The sequence below is a fragment of the Leopardus geoffroyi genome, chromosome D1 (genome assembly GCF_018350155.1).
Source record: "Leopardus geoffroyi isolate Oge1 chromosome D1, O.geoffroyi_Oge1_pat1.0, whole genome shotgun sequence".
Taxonomy (NCBI): Eukaryota; Metazoa; Chordata; class Mammalia; order Carnivora; family Felidae; genus Leopardus; species Leopardus geoffroyi.
In genome coordinates this window covers 88,500,427-88,518,860 of record NC_059329.1, presented here as the reverse complement: position 1 = coordinate 88,518,860, position 18,434 = coordinate 88,500,427, and the positions used below count along the sequence as shown (strand labels likewise).

At 39.3% G+C, this 18,434-nt stretch overlaps 1 long non-coding RNA gene across 2 annotated transcripts in view; it reads left to right on the top strand.

The window, feature by feature from the left end:
* The window catches only part of LOC123601577, a 56,293-nt gene that overhangs the window by 30,524 nt on the left and 7,335 nt on the right, over positions 1 to 18,434 (top strand). The window contains exon 3 of one of the 2 annotated variants that reach the window (XR_006714169.1): positions 15,571 to 15,945. The exons of the other annotated variant lie outside the window; for it this stretch is intronic. This is a non-coding gene — a long non-coding RNA (uncharacterized LOC123601577). The remainder of the gene's footprint in view (positions 1 to 15,570; positions 15,946 to 18,434) is intronic. 2 annotated transcript variants of the gene reach the window in all.

Sequence of the window (18,434 nt, the reverse complement as noted above, 5' to 3'; positions counted from 1 at the left end):
GGTGGGAGAAGAAAGAAAACTTAAATACCACACTGAGACTGAATTTGCAACTAAAAGTGACCATGACATTTTATTATCTGTAACTATTGACTATGCAAGTTTTCATCCAGGATTAGGGAAGGACTACCCCTAGATTTAAAAAAATAAAAATAAAGTTGCTTTTACTATTAGACCCTGGTTCATACACTGTTGACAGTAATTTCAAATACTGCTCCAAGTTGGAGCCACAGATCTAAAATAAACCTGCTGGTCCTAGCACCCAAAAGCCCTCCCTGTAGCAAGGAGCCCACTCAACATGCAAGAGATGTCTCTCTTTTCTTCTTGATGTCCCAGCTTCCAAAAAAAAGAGGAGAAAATCCTTTCCTCTCACGATCCAAGGCTCTGTTTCTACTCCAGGATGATCAATGGTAGGAAAAAAATATTTCCTTAAGGGGGAAAATAATTTCCTCCTCCTCATAAGGGGTATAAGCTAACTCATGACTCAGACAAGAAATGATAATCATCCATAGTGAATTTCCCAAAGTCGGTTATTCCAAGAACAGCCAGGCCTTTACCGTGGTCTTTGCTCCAACGCGAGGCAAAAAGACAATCATGTTTATCCTCGTATGGTCTAGTCTCAGATCTTCATCAGCTTTAATATTCTATCAGTTTAGGTAAGAAAATAAAAACATCTTCTAAGAACAAGTCATCTTCAGGCATAGAGCATTAATATTCAAGATGTAGGGGCGGGGCGCCCGGGTGGCTCAGTTGGTTAAGCTTCTGACTCTTGATTTCCACTCAGGTTAGGATCTCATGGTTTGTGAACTTGAGCGTTTGGGATTCTCCCTCTCTGTACCTCCCCACTCATGCTTTCCCTGTCTCAAAATAAATAAATAAACTTTAAAAAATTTTTTTAAAAAAAGATTTAGGGGAAAAAAACATGTCGATAGAGGCACGGGTTTCAAGATGGACTCAAATTAGATTCCTAAATATAACATTTGATATCTTCATCTACAGGATTGCCATTTAGGTCATTGTGTAAATAAAGGAGTTCATTCAGAAGTCTTTCCAAAACATCTACCCCAAAATAAATGGAAATTTTCACTTTCAAAAACAGATACTGGTAGCATCTTTTAAATGACATTTCACTGGGGTACCTGGATGGCTCAATCAGTTAAGCGTCCAACTTCGGCTCAGGTCATGATCTCGTGGTTCGTGGTTTCAAGCCCCACACATTGGGCTCTGTGCTGACAGCTCAGAGCCTGAAGCCTGCTTCGGATTCTGTGTCTCCCTCTCTCTCTGTCCCTCCCCAACTCATGCTCTGTCTCTTTCTGTCTCAGAAATAAATAAACATTAAAAACAATAAAAAATTTATAATTTAATGCTTAATAAAAGAAATAATAACTGTCTTGAGTCACTGGAAGTTACCTAATGAGATGTCAGTGTGGTTCATCTGAATGTTAATGGAAGTCAAGTGCCATAATGTTGAGCTTCATTTTTGAGGACAGGATCAGAAAAATAAAGAAGGAAAACATTTATATCTAATTATGACTTGCTTTGTTGGGAAATGCATACTGGAACTCTCAATCTCAAAATTGCCAAACAATCATTTAAGATACAATTTTGGTTATGATAAGACATGTTAAAGCTTCCTTGGAAAATTACAGCAATGATTCCCAACTTCCCATTAGCTAGGAACTTAAAGAATTAAGTGACAAATATGTGGCCAGTCTCAAAGATACTTGTCATAAATGTTCTGAGCCCTAAAAAAGAAAAGTAATTGTAGACAAAATAATATTATTGAATGCTGAGGGTAGAAGTTCTCATAGTTTAAGAACCGAACTTTAGGAAAAACAATCTCCTCTGCTGCTTACTGGCTGGTTTGGACAAAGGGAAGAGATGGCTTTTGTAACTCTCCCCACCCTTCCTGGGATGCATCCAGCCCATTGAGCAGCCTTGTTATGGAACATCCAGTTGAACTGGATCTCTGAGGGTGGAGCTGAGGTTGTACTTTGTTAATGTGAGAACAATGTGCACCAATAACACAATCCCTGCCTTTCCTTAGTTTTCCCTGGGGCTTGATCTTATATCTGGACCCATAAAAAATTGCCACTGGCACATGAGAAGAGTGCTAATGATAGATACCGGGGGAAGGGGGAAGGAGGAATGTCAGGATGGATGGAGAAGTCAGTTACTGTTAAGTAGGGCAACATCAATACAGTAGACTTCTGTTCCATCGAGAAAAGACCTTTGTTTAACATATGGAGATTTCAGCGTAAGTCACCCTCTTTGAGTATGTCATAAAGTGATCTAATCTGTACATAGTGGGCTGGAGTATTGGAATCCTCACGCCTTACACCAACGAAACCTGTAATTGAAGAATTTAGTTTTCTTTGTGGTTTGTCCAAATGTACACTGATCGTTAACCTTTAGATAGCTTAAATGCTGTAAGTAGAGCTAGTTCTGAATTGAAAATCAAATTCTGCTTGTTAGCCAGTCCGCAGTTGTTCAGCATTCAAAAGGCTTTTACTGGGCATCTGCATATGCAGACAATGCAGTTTCAGCAGTTAGTAAACAGTCAGGATCCCCGCCCAACAGACCTTAATATCTAATCTTTCTCCAGTTAACAATATCACTGTTTCAGAAATTAGGAAGTCAACTGTTTCCAGAGGGAAATTGAGCTGGAAGGAACCATCCAACACCCTCAAATTATCAATTTTAAAATAGGGGTTCGGCACCTGGGTGGCTCAGTCTGTTGAGCGTCTGACTTTGGCTCAGATCATGATCTCACAGTTGGTGAATTCGAGCCCCGCACCAGGCTCTCTGCTGTTAGCAGAGTCCACTTTGGATCCTCTGTCCTCTTCTCTCTCTACCCTTCCTTCATTCTCACTCTCTCTCTCTGTCTCTGTCAAAAATAAATATTTTTAAAAAAATAAAATAGGGGCTCAACTGTATTATTCTCCCTCCCACACATATGTTTTATGCTTTTGATGTCACACTTAAATCTTTTTATCTTGTGTATCCCTTAACTAAGTATTGTAATTATAGTTATTTTTACTACTTTTGTCTTTTAATCTTTATAGTAGTTTTACAAGTGATTAATCCACTATCTTTCCAGTGATATTTATTTTTCCATATGTGTTTTGTTACTATTTATCACCCTTTCTTTTCAGCATAAAGAAGGCCCTTTAATATTTCTTGTAAGGTCAGTCTAGTGGTGATGAATTTCTTTAGCTTTTCCTTATCTGGACAATTCTTTCTCTCTACTCCACTTCTGAATGATTACTTTGCTGAGTACAGTGTTCTTGGCTAGAAGTATTTTTCTTTCACCATTTTGAATATATCATGCCACTTCCTTCTGGTCTGCAAAGTTTCTGTTGAAAAAAATCTGTTGATAGTCTTATGAGGGTTCACGTGTATGTAGCAAGTTGTTTTTCTTTTGCTGCTTTTAGTATTATCTGCTTGTCCTTGATTTCGGTGTTTTAATTATAATGTGTCTTGGTGTGAGTTTCTCTGGGTTTCTCTATTTGCAGCTCTCTGGGCTTCCTGGATCTAGATGTCTGTTTCCTTTCCCAAGTTAGGGAAGCTTTTAGTCATTATTTATTCAAATAAGGTTTCTGCCATTTCTTGTCGCTCTTCTTCCCTATGATATGAATGTTAGCCTGTTTGATATGTCCCATAGGTCCCTTAAGCTATCATAACTTTTCTTATCCTTCTTTTTCTTTTTGCTTCTCTGATGAGTTCTACTGCCATGTCTTTGAGTTGACTGATCCTTTCTTCTACTTCATCTAGTCTTCTATTGAACCCCTTTAGTGTATTTTTCAGTTCAGTTTTTGTATACTTCAGCTCTGTGACTTCTCTTTGCTACTTTCTTATATTTCCCATCTCTTTGTTGTAGTTCTCACTGTGTTCATCCATCCAATCTTTTCCTCAGTTTGGTGAGCATATTGATGACCATAACTTTGAACTCTTTGTCATTTACCTCCATTTCATTAAAGTTCTTTTCTGAAGTTTTCTCTTGTTCTTTCATTTGGAATATATTCCTGTTTCTTCATTTTGCTTGACTTTCTGTGGTTGATTTCTATACAGTAGATGAAACAACTACCTGTCCTAGTCTTGAAGGAGTGGCCTCATGTAGAAGAGGAACCCTGTGGTTCAACTCTGCACCAGCTTATTGTTGCCTTTCAAAACTTTGTGCTTGTCCAAGCAGCCTGTAATCCTTTTCATAGACCCTATAGTTGAGAATGTGCTAAGACTTGTCAGTGTCCCAAAGGACCTCAGTGCCAAGACCAGACTGACTGGAAGTCAAACCCTCAGACATCAACTTTTAAAATGTTCAGATATATACATTCCTGTGGAACTGCAAGCAAAGCCCTGCTGGGCCACCAGAACCAAGTAATCGAGAGGTGTCTCCTAAGTGGCAGCCAGAATATTCAGAGCACCATACATGTGTAAAAGTTTCCATTTGGGAGATGCTGGTAATCTAGAGCATGGAAAGAGAGAGCACAAAGATGACGCTCCCCAGTCTCCATCCCCGTAGAGTTTCAGCAGGCTTATAGATGTGTGTGTGTGTGTGTGTGTGTGTGTGTGTGTGTGTAAAACTAGATGTCTGCCCTAAGTTTGACAGTTTAATGTAAGCAGGTGAACCTACTTCACTTTAAGTCTGGGTGCAGTCAGCTCCCTCTGAGCTTTGCCCTGGGATGGGTGAGATCAGGAATAAGACAAGGATGCCTACTCTCACCACTTTTATCCAGCACAGTATTGGAAGTCCTAGCCACAGCAATTAGGAAGAAAGAAAGAAAGAAAGAAAGAAAGAAAGAAAGAAAGAAAGAAAGAGGCATCCATATTGGAAAGGCATCCATACTGGAAAGTAGGAAGTAAAACTGTCACTATTAGCAGGTGACATGATATTATATATAGCAAACCCTAAAAACTGTTAGAAAAAAATATATGAATTTTTATATGAAGAGCCTGGAGCCTGTTTCAGGTTCTATGACTCCCCCTCTCTCTCTGTCCCTCCCCTGCTTGCACTCTGTCTCTCTCGCTTTCAAAAATAAATAAATATTAAATTTTGTTTAATTGGAAGTCTACACAAATAAATGGAAAAACATTCCATGCTCATGGATTGGAAGAATTAATGTTGTTAACATGTCCACACTACCCAAAGCTATATACAGATTCAGTGCAATCTCTATCAAAATTCCAATGGAATTTTTCACAAAAATAGAACAAACAATCCTAAAATTTGTATGGAACCAAAAAAGAACCTGAATAGCCAAAGAACTCTGGAGAAAGAACAAAGATGGAAGCATTGCATTCCCTGATTTCAAACTTTATTACAAAATATAGTAATTAAAACAGTATGACACTGGCATAAAAACAGATACACAGATCAATGAAACAGACATGATTAATGGAACAAAATAGAAAGCTCAAAAATAAACCCATACTTAGGGCACCTGGGTGGCTCACTCAGTTGAGCATTCTCTTGACTTTGGCTCAGAGTCATGGGATCGAGCCCATGTCAGGCTCTGTGTTGAATATGGAGTCTGCTTAAATTCTCTCTCTCTCTTTCTCTCTCAATCTCCTTCTGCCCCTTTCCCCTGCTCTCTCTTTCTCTCTCTAAATAAAAGAAGGAAAGGAAAGGAAAGGAAAGGAAACCCATACATATATAGCCAATTTACGACAAAAGAGCCAAGAATATATCATGGGGAAAGGACAGTCTCTTCAATAAATGATGGTGGGAAAAGTAGACAACCACATGCAAAGGAATGAAACAGGACCACTATCTTATGGCATTCACAAAAATTAATTCAAAATATATCAAAGACTTAAACATAAGACCTGAAACCATAAAAGTTTTAGAAAAAAAGATAGGCAGTAAGCTTCTTGGCATAGGACTTGGTGATGATTTTTTAATCTGACACCAAAAGAAAAAGCAACAGAAGCAAAAACAAACAAGTGGGACTACTAAACTAAAAAGCACAGTGAAGGAAGATATCAATGAAAGGAAAAGGCAACTTACTGAATGGGAAAAAAATATTGTAAATTATATATCTGATAAGGGATTAACATTCATATATATAAAGAACTCCTATAGCTAAATAGTAACCCCCCCTAAAATCTATTAAAAATCGGCAGATCTGAACAGACATTTTTTCAGAAAAGACATACAGATAGTCAACTGGTACATGAAAAGATGCTCTACATCATTAATCCTCAAGGAAATGCAAATCAAAACCACAATGAGATACCACCTCATACCTATTAGAATGGCCATTATTGAAGAGACTAGAAATAGCAAGGGTTGGCTAGGATGTGGAGTAAAGGAACCCTTATGTTCTCTTGGTGGAAATGTAAATTGGTAGAGCCACTACGGAAAATAGTGTGGAGGTTCCTCAAAAATTTAAAATAGAACTACCATATGATCTAACAATTCCACTTCTGGGTTGTTTATCCAAAGAAAATGAAAACACTAACTCAAAAAGATATAGGCACCCTCATGTTTATTGCAGCATTACTTACAATAGCCAAGATACAGAAACAACCTAAGTGTCCCGTGATGGATGAATGGATAAAGAAAGCATGGTGTATATATAGGGGTGCCTGGCCAGCTGGCCAGCTCAGTCAGAAAAGCATACAACTCTTAATCTTGGGGTTGTAAATTCAAGCCCAATAATGGGTGTAGAGATTACTAAAAAAATTAATTAACAAAAAATAAATTGTGGTATACACACACACACACACACACACACACACACACACAATGGAATAATATTCAGCCATAAAAAAGAATGAAATCTTGCCATCTGCAAGAGATGGATGGACCTTAGCGTCTACAAATCCAATAACCTTCAGGTAATGTTGATGCTGCTGATCTGAGAACCATACCCTCTCTGTTTCTAGACCATACACCAGGCATCCTGTCCAAAGGATCCCACTGCACAATCTTTGTCCCTGAGCCCAGCTTCCTGATTATAGCCCACATTACTGGTGTGCATACCACCAACATGAGGTCCACTCCAAGGAGTGGTTATTTGAGAGTGAGTTAGAGCTTAGACATGCAGGGATGTCCATGATTGCATATGAAAACTCTCATCATGTGAGATGATGAAGGAGGGGGCAAAGGAAGAAAAGGAGGTATACTAAGAGTGGGTGGGAAGTTGGTGGGCAGTGTCTGGCTCTCCCCACACTGCCAAATTCCAATAGGGAACCAGAAGAAGCTCAAGAATTGTTTCAACCTGACCTTCTAGGTTGTTATGAAGGCAACTTTGTCAAGGTAGGAGTACGGTACAAATTTTATTTAATAGTTTAATATATAACAGTTTAATAGTTTGTTAAATATTTAGCCAAATAGTATATGAGTCTCCCCTCTTATTGCCTGCCCTGGCTTGGGCCCTGCAAATATTAGGGGCAGGTCCCTACAAAGAAGACATGCCTCAAGCCAGACCCAGAGTCCTGTGGGAGCTGGAACTAGCCAGAACAAAATTTCACCAGGAATGTGCAGAAATGCTGGCAAAGGTGTGCAGTGGGGGGCTTAAGCTATCATCTGGGCTACATTCAAATTTCTGGAAATATCAAAATATGATAAGGCAAACTATGATAAGATTGTACTTGATAAAAAGATGGCCTCATCCCCAGAAAACTTATAATCACATTAGAGAGGATGTAATCAAAGACAGGTAATACAATGACAACAATTTGTCTGATATATGTTGAAATCGAAATATGTATCAAAAACACACACACTATTGAACTATTGAGGAACTATTGAACACTCAAGCAAATTAAATAAAATTTGAAGTGTTGAAGGTATTGCATTAGTTTTCTAACTAATCGAGAAATCGCAAAAACTAGACAGAATTACCAAATATTATTTCAGTGGTTCTGTACTTGAACTCTCAGTGTGAAGGGCACAACAGGATTCCAAAACCATAGTCACACCTCTGTGTACAAAGAAAACCACAGTGCCAAATATCCTTTTCTTCATAAGGCCGTTGAAAGTCTTGACAAATCGAATTTGGAACATACTTGCTTTTAATACCCATAAGATTTCCTTTCTTATCGGCTAAATTCAGTGGCTGTTAGAGATCAAGTTTGGTCAGGTTGATTAGGAACAGGATCAAATATAAAGAGTTTTGGCCCAGAAGTCAGAGCCCACTGAACTTTAGTCTCAATTCTGGACTCTAACGAGCTATGCAAGCCAGGGAAGCTGTTAAACTTCTCTGTGATTCTTTAAATTAACGTGATTACGAGGGCTTCAGCACAAACATTCTATGGTATCTACGAATGTATTATTGTTTTCCTCATAAAGTACTGCAGCTGATGGTATGATTTTCTGTCACCAAAAGAACTAACACATATCAACAGAGTAAAAGAGGAAACACAAGTTGAATCTCATTTTTACTCATAAGAATATTGAGGCTCAAGTTCAGAAGGAATCTATACCAGTTAAGGCTCACATAAACAGAAAGGTGGAATTTATTGATTTGAAATTAGAAAGCCCATAAATAGGCAAGGTTTTCAGGTGTTCATTCTTCTAGGTTCAAATTCAATGAAAAGTCACTCACTCTGTAGTCTAGACTCTTATTTTAATTTCCCAACAGTCCTACAAGGTAGGTATTATTGTTCCCCTTTATTAAATACATGTCCTTATTTCATAGGTTTGTGTTGAATTTAAAATAAAGCCATGCATAAAAAAAAGCACTCAACACAATTCCTGGCACAAAGAACAATAAATGTCAGCCATTATATGTACTTACATATTTTATTACACATAATACGTTACATGTATTTTATTATCTGTACTAGTGAGCTTTAAATTGTGCTCCAAGGAAATAGAAGTTTCCATGGGTTCCACAAACAATGAAATATCTGCCATCAGTAGTGAGAGTTACTAAATGAGGAGTCAATTTGTTCAATTTTTAAATGTATTTTATGTATTTGTATGTCCATGTAAGAATTTCCTTGAAAAAAATGGGTCTGATGGCTAAAAATACATTTAAAAACCACTGATATGTTCCAATCCATTAATTTACTAATTGTAAAACTGAAGCACAAAGAGCTGAAATTTCTTAAATTCTCTGCTTCGAACATATTAATAAATCTGTTAGGACATACTCAGTTGCAAGTAACAGAAAATCCAAATTAACTGGCTTAAGTAATAAAGGCAAATAATCAGTTACATAGCTAACAGAAAGGCCTTATAAGTAGGGCCTATTTCTGGGTTGAATGGATTCAACAGCTCAGTGACATCCTCACTGCCTGTCTGTCCTATCTGCCTCCCCATCTGTTTTATCTTGTACTGGACTTCCCTATGTTGCAAATGGCTGCAACTGTTCAGGCTTGAAGATTATCCGAGGCTATTCAGAAAGAGACAGAGTGCTGCGATGTCAGCTTTCCATGTGAGAATTATGACATTCACCTTGGTTGGACCACCTTGGGTCATGTGTCTACCTCTGAACTAGTTACTGTGTCCTGAGGGATTGACTATGCCATTCAGGGTACAACCTTGAAGTTGAGCGGGATGTTGTTCACCTTCCTCCAAAGCACACAGGCTGTTGTGGATTGGATAAATGCTCAAACAAAAACCTGGGTACCGTTAGGAAAGGAGGAAGACACGCCCTGAAATGTGTGACTTTGGGCAAGTGACTTCCCTTCTTTATAAAATAACATGCTGGACTGGATCAGTGATCTCAAGTGTTAATATTCATAAAAATAGCCCAGGTTACTCATTAAAAACTGCCAATTCAAAGACTCCATGCTAGGCAGTTTACATTTTTTAATAAGCACTGTACAGTCTCTGATGTAGGTGGTCTGCAGGCCACACACAGAGAATCACTGGACAAGACCAAGGCTACTCCAAGTGAGGGCCAAGGACACATGCCAGTTTATGAACTGTTACTACTCTCTAATGAGGTAAGGAGCTCATTCCAGAATTCAAATCAACTGTGACGCTAAGAACACCAATCGAGCTAAAATGTTTTCGAGTACCTATTATGGGCCAGGAACAGTTCTTGACACTCGCGGTACATCAATAGAGTGAGTAAAAACAAAAGACTCTACGCTTGCAAAGTCTGTTCTAGAAAAACTAAATCAACCCAGTTTCCTATCATTCTAGGTATAGAGAATAAAAGAAACACTGAGTTAGACAGGAAATACAGTGGAATGGTATGTAGTTCCATTTAGTTAGAGAACAGCTTTTTTTCTAATGTCAGACTTTCTTGATGGAAACAGCAATACACTGATAATCGGATCACAATGGAGTTCCATTCTCCGAATTCTAATGATTATCAGAGGGCAGTATCTCTGCAGACACTAATAACCAGGGAACAAAGAAGGTGGGTCTCAGTGAGACATACAGGGATCCAATCGATGGAGGACCACAAGGCACTAAATGCTGCAAAATCTCGCCCTTCAGGCAGCAGTGTGGAGAAAGTGAGGGCAGGAATGTTCTACATGGCCCTAGGGACATTTTACCCTTGTTATGCCATTGTTGCCAACCAGATACTACTTCCTTAATGTGAAGCTCTGGGATTAGGTGACTGATTCACAGGGAATCTAAATTCAGAAATGGCCCCGTGCCACTAATGAAGGCAGGGCAACACGGCAAACTGGTACTAATCCTTGTTTGCGTTAGCCTTCTTGTTGAAGCACATCCTTTGTGACAAATTGCATATCCTTCCCCTTGTACACTCCTTTGGGGTATGTTAAATCGCAAAACATTATTCAGGGATAATATTTCAAAATTCTGTTGAAATGAGATCAAGGAGCTTAGAGTTAGAAAATTAGATTTATCAATTTCAGTACCCTTGTATTTTAGAGGTAGATGATTAGAGAAACAGTGTTGGGTAAAGTAAATAGATTTGAGTTTCAATCCCAGTTCTGTCCATTCACATAGACCTTATTTTATAAATGTGGGTAATATCTGTACCTACTTCTTAAGGTTGTTGTGAGAATTATAGGAGCAATTCATCAAAGCTCTCAGCAGGGTGCCTACCCACTTAATAAAACGAATTAAACATAAGTCAAAAACAAAAACAAAAACAAACAAACCCAAGCTTAATCGGCAATCTAAGATTGTAATAGATGTAGCAGAGGAACTGGTAGTAATAAAGATCTAGGTTAGTACAGGAGACATTCTTTGATTCTATTTCTGATAACCATTCTCCAGGTTTTTCTCTGAGAAACCACCTACATCCTGTCCCTCCCACAATCCATGTGCTTCAGGATGAGTTTATGCCACCCCCGGCTTCAGGACCAGGCACATAACTAAAGCCTGATGGATCAGGTCATTATGTGACACTGCATTGTAATGGCTTTAGGTATGGGAACATGACCCAGTCACAGCCCTTGAGATACAATGACAATTTTGCTGGAAAAGCTGAGAGAAAGAAACCTAACCTTATTCTGTTGAACTTGAAACTTGAAGAAGGTGCCCCGTGGGTTTTGGCAGTTGTCTTGCCCCAGGTGGAGGTGGGGAGGGTGCAGGGAAACCAACACAGAGAAAAACAGAGCACAGTGATGGAGAGAAAGAATCCCAATGACATAAGTTGATGCCTAAATTCACCTTGCCAAAGTTTTGGTTAAATGGGACATCGAGTTCCCCCCTTTTTGGCTTCTGTTATTTTCGCAATCAAAAGAGCCTAAACTGGTATACCCACAGATGCATCATGTAAGGTATTTGTATTAGAAAATAGACCTGGCAGCTCCCCAGCTCATTTTCTGAAACTAGTTTATAAGTAATTGGGGGGGGGGGGGGCGGGGGGAGAAGCACATGATCATTTCAATGGATACAAAAAGGAACTTAATAAAATTCAGTATCCATTGATTAAAAAAAAAAAAAAAAACTCAACAAAACAGGAATTGAAGGAACCTTCCTTAATCTTAATCTGATACATGGTATCTGGAAAAAGAAAACAGCAAATAATCAACTGAGTGAATCATTAAAATCTTCCCCTTGGTGATTGGAAAAGAAGACAAAGACAGTTTGATTCACAACCTCTACTTGACATTCTTGGGATTACTAGAGGCCCCAGGTAGTGCAATAAAGCAAGAAAAGAAATAAAAGACACAGCAGTTGGAAAGCAGAAAGAAAATACAAAGAATCTACTTTATATTATTAGATCACTGAGACATTTTAGCAAGGTTGCTGGGATACAAAGTCAATAAAGAAAAATAAACAGCATTTCTACACCAAAAACTAAAAAATAGAAAATATAATTTGAAAAACAGATACTATAACCAATAGCATCACAAATATTAAATACCTAGAAATAATTTTTTTTAAGTTTTTATTTATTTATTTTGAGAGAGAGAGCATGAGACAGGGAGAGGGCAGAGGAAGAAGAGACAGAATCCCAAGCAGGCTCCACACTGCCAGCACAGAGCCCAACGAGGGGCTCAGACTCACAAAATGTGAGGTCATGACCTGAGCCAAGATCAACAGTCAGAACCTTAACTGACTGAGCCACCCAGGCTCTCCAGAAATAAAATATCTTAAAAAGGTATAAGATTTTTATGGAGAAAATTATGTAATTATATTGAAGTATATTAAAGAAGACCTGATTAAATGTGAAGATATACTATATTCATTGACCAAAACACTCAATAGAATTTGGGGGGTTTGTTTTAGAATTTAACAAGCTCGTTTTAAAATGTAAATAAAAGATAATGCAAAGGGCCAAAAATATCCAAGACAATCTTGAATAAGAAGCAAGAGGATCTGCTCCAACAGATACCAACATATGTTGATATCAAAGCTACAGTAATTAAAACAGTATGAAATTGACATAGTAATAGACAAAGAAACCAACAGATAAGAAAAGCATATCCTAAAACAGGACCTACTTATATGGACTTTGATTTAGACATAAGTGGCACAGGGCATGGGGAAAGGACCGTATTTTTTTTAATGATGCTGAAATCCTTGACTATATATGTTGGGGGGGGGGAATGAAATTGCACCTGAAAGGTAGTAACCTCATTGGTAAGCAGGCATGTGAAATTTAAAAATCACTGGGAGATACCACAGCACACCAGGATGGGGGTCATGTGAACATCTGAAATACCAAGTGCTGGTGAGGGTGTAAAGCAACAGGTATTCTCACATACAGCCAATGGGAGTGCAAATCTGTTCAGTCGCTCTGGAAAACAGGTTGACATGATTTGTTAAAGGGGGGGGAAATGCACTCTATGACCCAACAATTCAATTCTACTCCAGGTGCAGAGCCTACAAGAATGTGTGCCTATGTGTACAAACATCCACAAAGAAGAATATACATGGTTTGTCATGACTACAAGCTGGAAACAACCCAAATATCCAGCAACAGTAGAACGGATTTTTACTTAAGTGTGATATGATCACATAATGGAATACTATATACCAATGATGATAGACAAGCATTAGTTAAATATAACATGAATAGATGTTCAAAACAGTCCAGGGGTGCCCAGATGCCTTGGTCAGTTAAATGTCTGACTCTTGATTTTGGCTCAGGTCCTGATCTCACTTCATGGGATCAAGCCCATGTCTGGCTCCACACTGAGCATGGAGCCTGCTTACGATTCTCTCTCTCTCTCTGCCCCCCCTTCAGCTCCTCCCCCTGTTCACACATGCCCTCTCTCCATCTTTCTCTCTCTCCCTCTCTCTCTCTCAAAAAAGAAAAAGTTGGGGCGCCTGGGTGGCGCAGTCGGTTAAGCGTCCGACTTCAGCCAGGTCACGATCTCGCGGTCCGTGAGTTCGAGCCCCGCGTCGGGCTCTGGGCTGATGGCTCAGAGCCTGGAGCCTGTTTCCGATTCTGTGTCTCCCTCTCTCTCTGACCCTCCCCCGTTCATGCTCTGTCTCTCTCTGTCCCAAAAATAAATAAACGTTGAAAAAAAAAATTAAAAAAAAAAAAAAAAGTAAAAAAACCGAACTGTTTTTAGACAACAGAAACATTACATTTTAAAGTTTAAAATAGACAAAACTTAAAATGTAAAATTACATTTTAAAGTTTAAAATAGACAAAACTTAAAATGTACTGTTTAGTATGCTTACAGAAGTGGTAAAATGATAAAGAAAAGCAAGGGTGTGATTACAACAAAAGGAGACTGATGGAGGAAGGGAGGTCTGGGGATGGTAAATAGTCTATCAGTGTTCTCTAGTAGAATTTTCTGTGATGATGGAAATTCTGTATATCTGAACTGGCCAACACTGAGCTGTCAACACAGAGCCCGACGTGGGGCTCAAACTCACAGACTGTGAGATCATGACCTGAGCTGAAGTCGGATGTTCAACCTACTGAGCCACCCAGGTGCCCCTCATTTCTTTAATTAAAATGAAAATTTAAACAGCCACAAGCAGCCAAGAGCTACTGTATTGGACCATGTGGTATCTATTTTGGATCAATTAAGGTTCAATGGGAAACAGCCGTCTTACTCAAAATAGGGTAATTTGAGGAATATTCATTTAGAAGACAATAATTACAAAGGTGAAGGAGTAGGGGAAACACAAGTGATGGTTTTGCAACCTGGGGCTAGTGGCAGCCAAGTTGTTACCACTCCTAGGCCTGCAGGAACAAGGAGAAGCTGTGGTTCCTGGAATCAGGACAGAAAATTAAGTAGATTCTACCATGTCATGAGGAGTGGAAAGACACAGTCAGCCCGAGATGGCCTCACATTAGGAGCCAAGGGAACAGATGCCCTACCCCCACTCTCTTTCCTTCCTCAGATCTCCCACAGAGGCTCCCCATCAGCCAGACCCAAGAGAGAGTCAGAGAGAAGAGTTGTTAGTCAGCCTCCAGTGTCAACAGCAGGTAGACAATGGATGCAAGAAGAAAAGAGAAGATATCCAACACGTGGATCTTGACCTGAGTGCTTGCTTCATTATTATTTATTATATCATCCTTATACATGTTATTCTTTTCTTTCCATATGAGACTGTGGTTTACAAAGAGAGAGAGAGAGAGAGGAGAAGGAAGGGAGGGAGGGGTTAAGGAAATGAGGGAAAGCAAGATAAAGGAAGATGAGTTAGAAAGAAAACAGACCCAAAAAAGAGGTTAGTGAGGGAGGGAGCCAAAACATAAGAGACTCTTAAAAACTGAGAACACACTGAGGGTTGATGGGGGGTGGGACGGAGGGGAGGGTGGGTGATGGGTATTGAGGAGGGCACCGGTTGGAATGAGCACTGGGTGTTGTATGGAAACCAGTTTGACAATAAATTTCATATTTAAAAAAATAAAAATAAAAAATAATAAATGTTTGGTAGAAGTCACCAGAGAAATCACCAAAAAAAAAGTATAAAAATTTTAAAACTAGAGTTGATTTCGTTAAAGAGATGAGTCAAATATAGGAATTAAGAAAAAAGAAAAAAAGAAAGAAAGAAAACAGACCCAACCAGTGAGTTCTTGCATCGTATATTGCTAAGAACGTGATGGGTTTATCAAACCTGAAAAATAGTAACCAAAAGTCTGAATAAATGAACATTATCAAATATGTTTGTCAAGTCATTAAAACAATAGAATTTTTAATGCTATATATTGCATTCTGTTACCTGTGATGAATCTTAGATAGCAGCCTCTACTTTTTAATCTTAATGTATTTCTTTTTAAGGTAACCAGAAATTCAATAAGGATATATAACATGCTCAGGAGTGCTATGAACAAACACCACAGTCATGTGGACCTTCGTTTTTGTTTGCCTTTCTATGTGTTGGAACTGCACTTCAACGTTCTAGATAAAACCAGAGCCATGAACTTGAACTGCGGTTTGCTTTTAAAGATGTGTGTATCAGTTAGGAATGCTTTGGCTGGCAGTGAAAGGCAACTGACTAACAGCGGTTTCACAGAGACTATTCTTCATACATTAAGAAAAGATCTGGACACGGGCAACTGCCGGTGTTGGCTCAACGCCTCAGTTTCTGGGCTGGCATCTTCCAGACGCTTCTGACCTTTTCCTTCCAGTCACCAGTGATTAAAACAGCTCCAGGTATGAAGTTGAAGGCACCTGGCATGGGGGAGGAGGAGACTCGACAGGTATACGCATCAGAATATATCATGCGGGGTATTACCCATTTAATATATCAGGAACATATTTCAAGATAAAAGATGTATTTCCATAACTTCATTTTAAATGGTTACATGCTATTCTGCTATGTGGATATTCTATTTATTTTAGCAATCTGCTGTTGTTAGATATTTACATTGTTTCTATCTTTTTAGAATCACTGACAATACTGCCATGGATTTTGTCATTATTGTTGCTGAGTATCTGAGCTCATTCCGGTTTCCTTACCACACGTTCCAAGAAGTGAAACCATGAAACATTTGAAATGCTTCACCTGTGGTCAGATTTAGAGACAATGGCCACAAACAGAAGTTTTCTCCCCAAACCCTTAACAAACCACCTACATCTTGTCTTGTTGGCTAGAACCGTGCCACATGGCTACCCCTAGCAGCCAGGAGGCCGGGGACAGGGGCATTTAGCTTTTGCAGCTTGTAGGGAAGTTGGCAGGAGCTAAGGGGGTCAAAAACAGCCGTTGCTCATTGCCCAGCCAGCTCAGCTATGAATGCCTAAAATATTTCACCCGCAATGTCCAAAATAAGTACCGTGAGAATAACAAATTCCTTGGCTTTAGGAATAATTTCTAGAAGGCCTCTATTTATATGTACATGTTGCCCAGAGGGGTGACCTACCATCAACACATCTGTGCCCTTTGTCGTGTTAGCATTGATTTATTTCAGAAGATTTGCTAGCAGTTGCTGAGTATAAAGCCAAGTGTTAATAAGCTAACTAGGCTTTAAGATAGTAGACATATATCAGGAAATCTCCAGGACATTTAGAGTGGACCTTTAGTATCAATAATCAGGCAAAGGCACTACATTTAGCAAGAGGAGCAGGTAGGCAGAAGGCGCTGAGAGGATGGATTTCACCCACTGCACTTAGCCTAACATCACCCTCAAAGCCCACTTGTGCAGGCAAGGCAGAGTCTCTCCAGTATATGCTCCCCTCCAACCCGCCTAGAATCAGTGAGACATGAAAAATGGACATCATGGGGATGGAAGACAGACCCAGATTTCTCCCCTCATAGTAGGGTGCTGGCTAGGAGTGCAGACTCCAGGGTTAGACTCCCAGCGTCCAAACCCTGGCTCCACCCACTCTGTAATCTATTCACAGGGTTGTAAGGAGGACTAAACAGTTAACGAATATGTAATGTAATGATTAAACAGTTAGTGAATTGATAGCATGCATAGTGTGTAATAAGTGTTATATAAGAGCTGGCTTCAAAAATTAAAGCCTTGCTCCTCTGATCTTATTGACATTGGGCTTTAATATGTGTATGTTCTGTTAAAGTCTTCATTTTCTTATTATTAAAGCAACATAGGTTTACTACAAAGAACTCAGAAGAGACAGAAAAACAAAAGAAACTTCTAACAACCTACAGTATCCCTCCTCCAGATGCAAATGCTAAGACGCAGCTACTACTAGTTATGCTTGATCCATCTGTATATTTTAATTTCAAAAATTAGGTCTACTTTGCGTAGTGCTCTGTATTATGTCCTTTTAAAAAATTTTAGCAACAGGGGCACCTGGGTGGCTCAGTCGGTTAAGCATCTGACTTCAGCTCAGGTCATGATCTCACAGTTTGTGGGTTCCAGCCCCGCATCAGGCTCTGTGGGGACAGCCTGGAGCCTGCTTCAGTTTCTGTATCTCCCTCTCTCTCTGTTCCTCCCTGCTTGCTCGCGCTCTCTCTTTCAAAAATAAATAAAAACATTTAAACAATTTTTTTAAAGATAAAAATTTGTAGCAATATATTAGGAGCATCTTTTCATATCTAGAAATATATTTCTACAGTATCTTTTTAGTTGTCACAAAGTATTCTGTTAGGTGGTTTTCCATACCCATTATCAATTCTCTGGGGTTGGGCATTGATGATGTTTGATTTGGTTTAGTTCTTTTGATCTGTTAACCTAAAAATAGACACTGTCTGTTACTTTACCAGCAAAAGATGGGCTTATTTGGGCATAAAAGAGAATTACAATCTGGGACAAACAAACTGTAGTAAAACTGAAGGCAAGTCATGGGAAAAAGGAGAGCCCCCCCCCCCCCGCTTTTAAGGAGGAAAGGGGTAATTTGGAAAGGTTGTTAGGAACTACAAGTCTGTTAGAGTAAACTGGCAGTTTGACTGTGGTGGCTTCTCATTGGCTGAGCTGTTACTGGGGGGATAAGGAAAGCATGTCTTGGGGTGCCTGGGTGACTCAGTCAGTTGAGCTTCGGACTTTGGCTCAGGTCACCATCTCACAGTTTCTGGGTTCCAGCCCCGTGTTGGGCCCTGTGCTGACAGCTCAGAGCCTGGAAACTGCTTCAGATTCTGTGTCTTCCTCTCTCTCTGCCTCTCCCCCGCTCACGTTCTGTTGTGCTCTCTCTCTCTCTCTCAAAAATAAAATAAACATTACAAAGAAAGAGAAAAAGAGAGA